Raw genomic sequence first — 7,311 nt, 5'->3', positions numbered from 1 at the left:
CACCATGTTGATAGGAGAATTAAAACGAGAAGAATTAATGGGACACAGAAATCAAGGGATATTTAGCATAGAAAACGAATTTGCGATTAATCGCGATTAATGTGAGTTAACTATGACATTAATGCGATTAATCACGATTAAATATTTTAATCGCTTGACAGCTCTAGTGAAAATACATAGTGCTTCCTTATGAAGTGGACTTGAAGCTTCTCGTCCCAGCTATTTCATGAACAACTGTATAGTAGGGATTAGCATTAGATTAATTAGTTGATCGTCGGGAGAATTAACGATCAATTAATCGTTAATATTTTTATATTAAAATTAACTATTTATATGCTATATTCAAAATCATCCATGAAATCCATGAATGAATTAAAAAAAAACTTGAAAAAGGAAATGTAACATTCAACATCAATACAACCTCCAGCTTTCCTCGTGAGTGCCCGGTTTGTTTACATGACGTGGGCGCATCTGTCTGCGTCACACAAATACCCGGCGCATTTACTGACGCAAATGATGTTTAGAAATGTTCAGCGTAGTGTCCGAATTCTCGTTTGTTCGTTCCCTAAATAGTGCACTATATCATGAACACTATATAGGGAATAGTGAGTGAGTGAATAGGGAATGATTTCGAACACAGCTACGGTGTGCGCAACTGTGCATGTGCCGCCGCAGCATGTACCACACATGCGGTCGTCTACTTAATATGTCCGTATTGAAACTCGTTCGGTACGCCTCTGCACCGAACCGAGCACCCCGTACCGAAACGGTTCAATACAAATACATTTACCGTTACACCCCTAGTACTGTGGCTCTGTCACCAAACAATATCACACCTGCAGTGTAATGGTTCATCAGGTAGATGGTGTCTACCACATTGTGTGTAAGGCACTGAGATGCATCATCCATGAATTATCTGAACACAACAAAATGTTTGATTAACATTAACACACAGCATCACCACATGAAAGTAAACCACTGTTTTGGCCATTGAAATGAATAATGTCATTCTGGCATACAGTATTTGGCCTATATGAGATCACCACTCACTCAGAGAAGCAGCTGTACAGCAACCAACAACTTTCCTTTTATTACTTATAACAACTATTCACTAGTTCGCCCGTCAGTATTATTGCTAAGCGTATAAGCAGTGCAGACAAGCAGTGAGAGGAAGAGGTTTAAAGACGCCTACCTCTCCTGTCAACCACAGGTGTGGCCGTAGTGAACGCAGCTCTGAGTGGTGTACAAAGATGCTCCGACCTTTAATTTGCGATGGCAATTTAGGTCTATGTTCCATGGGGTAAGTCTATGATGTGAAATGAGAGCTGCTATAAAAAATAAGCAATTATATTGCATCCTCATTTTCTTCTGCCTGGCCCTAGGGCAAACACAAGGAAAAATCAAAGTGAAGGTGCAAAAAAATATATAGTCTGTCTGTCTGTGTGCGCGCTAGGGATGGGCATGATTAATCGACGATCGACTAATTGATCGTTAAGAATTTCGTTGATTAAACTAATGCAGTATGCAATTAAACATTTTACCACACAAGGGCAATATTTAAATTTGCGGCTCCTCCCCCGCAATAAACGCTTTGAACGGTGAACTCTTTACGCCTAGCAGCTATAAAATGCTATATAAACTATAAAAACTAAAAAATGACTACAGGCTATGTGGAAAATGCGCCGACTTTGGCTCAGCCTGGCTCCGCCCTCTTCCGCTACGTAGCTAATATGGCTGCCGTTGAGTACGAAAAGTGTACATCGCCACACGCATATTTGTTTTCGGCCGATCTGAAAATGCCCTACGAACTCAAACTTAGGCTAGTAAGTGCGGATAGTATGGATATTGGAACACGGCGATGCATTTTAAAAGTAATCATGAAGCGGACGAGGCCACGGCGAAGTCTGGTGTGGGACCATTATGATTTAAAAAAATGACTTCTTGGGGAGCACTATAGGCCTACCACTCAAGGCGAGGTTGGCATCGAAGCAGAAATAAAGAAATTTCTGAGCCCCTGGATTGCATCCCTACAGGCTGGTGGAAAGTTGTTCCCCCGCCTTGCCAAGTTAGCACGGAGGTATTTGTGCATCACGCAACGTCGGTCCCCTCAGAGCGGTGGTTTTCGGCGGCTGGACTGACGGTCACCAGGCTGCGGTCACGTCTGACCCCAGAGCATGTCAACATCTTTCTGAACAAAAATCCGTAGAATGGGCTGAAGTTGTGTGAGTTACTGGTTCTATTTTCAGAAGCTTTGTTACTAAGCCGTTACATTTGGCAAAACCTGTCCGAATTAAGTATAATATATTTTTTGGTTAAGTTATAACATGATTTTTTTAAATATTATTATTGTTATTATTTTGGGAATAAACTAGGGTTGTGTTTATTTTTAGTTATTTAATGAGCACCGGCTTCGAGTAGAGTAGCGCATAACTATTGAACGGATCTGGGCCCAGTTTCCCGATAACGATGGATCTTCGCTCGTACGATCATTCTCACGATGGATCTTGCGAACCATCGTTAATTTCTTTGGAGCGTTTCCCGAAACTCCTCTTAACATGAACGCGCATTCGCTGCACTCACGACGTTCGTAGGAATGTACCTGTCCACTGACATGGTGCTGAAACGGGCTATGACGCAGGGGGAGACGCAGGATTGTCGCAGGAAAATGGGGTTAAAAAGGGTTAAAATATCTCCCCATCAAGGCCAACCGCAGAGTAGCCTACGAAAAGAATGCAATAATATGAATGCTAAAGATATTAAAACACAATTGATTAGGCCTAGGCCGACATGTATATCAGTCCTAATCCTGAACACACTGTGCATACATTTATTCACGGCATTTCCCCCCCTGAAATAATTCCATGTTACAAAAATCCAAAATAGCTTGTGTGACAACTACATTAATCTTAATGTGCTGATTTCTGAAACATACTTTGCGCAGCAAGAGAGCCGACTTTATCTGATTCCGCATAAGGTTTCATTGATTGGCTCTCTAGTATAGAATATTTGTAGACATTAAAAACTGCAACGTTCCATTCATTCATTATCGTTCAAAAACGGCTATTGCTGCTTAGGAGAGCTTGGTCTAGATCCTGCCCATATTGTTGGGCAGGATGAAGTAGGCTATAGGCAGGGTTCGAGTTATGATTCCATCTCTATGGGGGTCTCTTAAAGTTGTTGACGGTGGGGGGAGGCCGTACCGGCCTTGCGCTGAATTTTGACGGGGGGGGGGGATATAGGACGTAAATATGGGCTATTATGACACGGCTCTTCTCAATGCCGTGGAACGCTCCGTTCACTTGCATGGGCCCTTCAAAACAACGCCAGCTTCTTCGGTTGCTAAGCAACGTCAACGTCTTTGGCTAACTATTTCTCTGCTGATCAACACTACGTATGGTGACAAATAAATTGTAAAAAGACACCTTGTGAAGTTATTTTTTCGTTTGGCAAGTAGCCCCTCATTATCGAAAATAATAATAATAAACAATAAACCTGAAGGGTGCTTCTACCCTTCAGGTCGAAGTACCTCCGTTTCGCGTCGGTGTCCGGTTCGCCCTGTCTGGGCTTATTTTCCCGATAATGACCGGCGTTGCCGCATTCTATCATCCCACTTAACGTCAATATTAGGCCCAATCCCATTTTTACCCCTTCCCCTTCCCCTTCCCCCTCCCCCTTGTTTTGAAGGGGGAGGGGGAAGGGGTAGAAATGGGATTGGGCCTAAAGATCAATCCCATTTCTACCCCTTACCCCTTTAAAACAAGGGGTAAGGGTAAGGGGTAAGGGGTAGAAATGGGATTGGGCCTTACTCTGCATGTGGAAGGGAAAATAGCTTTATTTGTAATTACAGTATTAATTACAAATACAAATTACTGTATTTTCAGAGACCCCCACAGATATTTGAGTTTGCTGCTTTCATGGGGGCCAGACCTCTCTCTATGGGAGCTCAGCTCCCACTGGCTCCCACCTAACTCAAACCCTGGCTAGGTATTTTTACACTGCTGAGCCGGTTCGGTCGCAGCTTGGCACGCCCGGGGATTTCACCTTCTTATTTCAAGTTTCCTGTGTAAAACCGAGGGGGTCAAATCCTCCGTTCGTCACGACGCGGAGTCTCTCTCTGACCTCTTTAGAATAATTTGTATTATTGCATACTCCCGAATGTTTTCATTTTTTTATGAATGAAGACTGCAATAATGAGTTCACTCTAGGCTAACGATGCTCTTAGCGTCCTACGAGTACCCTGGAGCACTCGTTGGCTACGAGCGTTTTCACGACGTTCGTTACCAACGATGCTTTCGGGAAACGGTCTGAAAACTGTACGATGCTCGTACGACGCACTTTAAGATCCACTTAGGCTAACGATGCTTTCGGGAAACGGGGCCCTGGTTTGACTGAGTTGTTCATCTAATAATAAAGATACCAATGAGGAAAACACGCTGTTTTGGTATTTTCATTTCATTTTGAATATAGCATACAAATACTTAAGCAATATAACACGAGAGGGAGTGCGTTGTATCAGCACGGCTGTGATAGTGCCGAAGATAATCACAGCCGTGCTGATATTCACCACAACAGCACGACCTCGAGTGGATATTGCTTTCATACAACAGTTCCACAAGCACCATTAATTAGTTAACATTTGTTTGTTTATTTAATGATTTATTTGGCACCGCCAACACAAATGGATCCGCGACTGGGGCTGAACTGTTAAAAGTCCCGGTGCTGTTATACTTGGTCGGACCTAAATTTGTATGTAAAATATTAACGATTAATCGACTAATTGATTGTTAATCCTCCCGACGATCGACTAAAACACTTGTCAAAAGACAATTGTCGGTATCCTTAGGAGGGATGCTCACTAATGTTTTCAATGAGTATGACAGCCTTTCAGACAACCTTTGTTGTCTGAAAGGTAAATGCCTTCTTCCTTGGTGCCACGTACACTCCCCGTTTCCTTTGGCGTCTGTTTCCATTTCTCAGTTTCCACCTGATGTTTCTACAAAACCAATCAAAGATTTGAATGGTCGGTTTCACAGAATTAACCTTTAGATTTTGCACACTAGGGGTGTAACGGTACACAAAAATCTCGGTTCGGTACGTACCTCGGTTTTGAGGTCACTGTTCGGCTAATTTTCGGTACAGTAAGAAAACAAAATGCAAAATATAAATTTGCTAGTTGTTCATAACACACTTTTATGCTTTTAACAATAGGAACATTAGACAATACAAAGCTAGAATTCTGCTCAAAAATATAAATGCAGGATTCTGAAGTGTAGAAATAAAAATAAATATCATAGGCTCAGGCTGTTTCTTTAAAAAAAATATTTTCTCCATGTGCAAAATTGAACAATTGCAACAGTCGACAGTAAATTGCTGCTCAGATTAAATAACAAATAACATAAATAAGGCTCTGACTGTTTCTTTAAAAACAAATCTCTTCTCAATCTAAAGTGCAACAATGACAATTGCAACAGTTCGAAGTTGTTAACTTGTTAACTTTTACCCCCCCCCAATCTTTAGCCCTGATGGCTTTCACTCAATCTTCATGTTTTTTGCCAGAAAATCAGTTTATCCACATTATCTGCAGAAAGAGCAGACCTGCTTGCAGTTACAATGTCTCCCGCTGTGGAAAATACCCTCTCACTGGGCGCGGAGGTAGCAGGTATGGCGAGGTAGTGTCTGGCTAACTTGGCAGTAAGAGGAAAGAAGGGCTCATTGGTCTTCCACCACAGAAGTGGGTCAGAATCCAGTGGAATGCAGTTGACTGCCTTGTATGAGGTAACCTCTTCATCCTCACATCCTGGTCAGACAGTGTGGTTATATCTTTGTTTTTCTTGATGACTTTTTCTGTCAGTGCAGAGTACATTGCTGCTTGCTGCTCCAGGTACCTCTCCAGCATGTTGTGACTGGAATTCCAGCGAGTGGGGACATCCTGAATAAGGGTGTGTTTCGGTACATTGAGCATCTCCTGTTTGCTTTCAAGTATGTGTGCAGCCGTTGAGCTACAGTGAAAGAAAGAGACAATCCTTCTCACTCTACCTAGCACTCTAGACACTTGGTTGAGTCCTGTTGCTTTTTGTGAAGCTAAATTTATTGTGTGAGGGAAACATCCAATTTGGGGGCCCAGACCAGCTTCTTTTACTGCATTTACAATGTTCCTTGCATTGTCTGTTGTGACAGGAATTGTTGTTCCTGGCCTCTCGAGCTTCCACTCCAACACAGTCCCCTTAAGTCCCTCTGCTAGATTTGCGCTGGTGTGTTGTTCATAAATGGGCTGAATTTGCAGAAAATGGCTTGCTAAAGTCCACTCAGGGGTGATGTGATGGGCAGTCAGTTATGTAGCTCTCTGTAGCTCTGGATGTCCATCCATCTGTTGTGAGTGCAATGGAAGATGCAGAGGACAGATCTTGGGTAACGGCAGATTTAGTTTTTTCATAAAGGTCCGGTATGATTTTCTGGCTAAAATGTGGGCGAGAAGGTAATTGATATCGGGGAATTACCTTTATCATGTGTTGGAAGCCAACGTTCTCTACCACTGAATACGGTCTTAAATCTGCAGCTATAAAAACACCAATGGCATTTGTTATTGCCTTAGCCCGATCTGACTCACCAGGGAGAGGCTGTTTAAATTCGGTGGGGAGATTTGTTTGCACTACGCTCGTCTTTCTCGACGTTGTAGCGATGTGCACGTGGGGGTGGTGCCGTTTCAAATGAGTCAACATGTTTGACGTGTTGCCAAAAACATACCTGATCACAGATGAACAATGTCGGCAAACGGCTTTCGTTTTATCAACCTCTCTTAGTCCTAGTTTATAGCTAACCGGGAAGCCGAAGTGTTCCCAAACGGGAGACCGTAATGTCGCAGGAGGGTCCTCAATCTCTGGCTTGTTGCCAATGCTAGCGGCATTAGCATTGGCCATGACGGTCGCTACTACTGCTGTTACACAGTAAAATTGGCAGTGTTAATCCAACACTTAAAGAGTCAATTTTAACACTATTCCAGATAACATACGTTCCCTATCTACAAAGTGTTAAAATTACACTTACCATAGAGTTACATTTTGAGAGTTAATCCAACTCTGATAAGAGTTAATATTTGGGACTATATAACACTGACAAGTGTTACTGAAGTTTTACACTATGACGAAAATAACACTGATAGTGTTAAGATTTCACACTAGTTTTTTTTTAAGTGTTAATCTGAATTAACTCCTATTAATTTACTCTTAATGAGTGCTAGACCTACTTAACTCTGAGAGATTTGTCCCTACAGTGTTGATTTTTAACTGACTCCTACTTGTGTTAAAACATATA

The sequence above is a fragment of the Gadus macrocephalus genome, chromosome 18, assembly GCF_031168955.1.
Source record: "Gadus macrocephalus chromosome 18, ASM3116895v1".
Classification (NCBI taxonomy): Eukaryota; Metazoa; Chordata; class Actinopteri; order Gadiformes; family Gadidae; genus Gadus; species Gadus macrocephalus.
Note: the sequence above shows the minus strand (reverse complement) of the source record.